Consider the following 561-nt stretch of genomic DNA (forward strand, 5'->3'; position numbering starts at 1 on the left):
AGAGTACACAACATACTTTTCACAACTATTTTCTGATTTTACTGAGTGACCATTAAAAAAAAAAAGTGGCCGGGGGAAGTAACACATAAGAATCTTCTTATAGACAGAGCTGCTTTTCCCAGAAAGATCTTAACCTCTGGAGCACACAAAGACATTCATTCAGAAATAAAGAAAGATTTTTTTTTTTTTTTTGGTGGGGGTGGTGGTGCTGGGGATTGAACCCAGGGCCTTGTGCATACAAGGCAAGCACTCTACCAACTGAGCTACATCATCATACTGAAAGAATAAAAGAAACTGAAGTTAAAATGTAACGGACCAGGCATTGTAAAGCTTTTAAGCTGCACAGCCTGAGTTAAAATGTAAAGGACCAGGTATTGTAAAGTTTCTAAGCTACACTCAAAGCCTGAAATTCCTGTGGCAGTTAAGACAATTCCCAGAACTGCCCATTAGATGTGTGTCAGATTCCCCCCTTGACTACCTAGTTGCTTAACAACCCGACCCCGAGCAGCTCAGAGCAGCTCAGCACGTTCACACTCCGGGGCCTAATCCAATCAGTTTGAA

The 561-nt window shown here is 41.7% G+C and overlaps 1 non-coding gene across 1 annotated transcript; it reads right to left on the reverse strand.

Annotated features, from left to right (window-relative positions):
* Nucleotides 1-200: 200 nt before the first annotated feature.
* On the reverse strand, nucleotides 201-273 carry Trnat-ugu (transfer RNA threonine (anticodon UGU)). The gene has a single exon. It is a non-coding gene; the product is annotated as a tRNA-Thr (tRNA).
* Nucleotides 274-561: the final 288 nt, after the last annotated feature.

The sequence above is a fragment of the Callospermophilus lateralis genome, chromosome 13 (genome assembly GCF_048772815.1).
Source record: "Callospermophilus lateralis isolate mCalLat2 chromosome 13, mCalLat2.hap1, whole genome shotgun sequence".
Lineage (NCBI taxonomy): Eukaryota > Metazoa > Chordata > Mammalia > Rodentia > Sciuridae > Callospermophilus > Callospermophilus lateralis.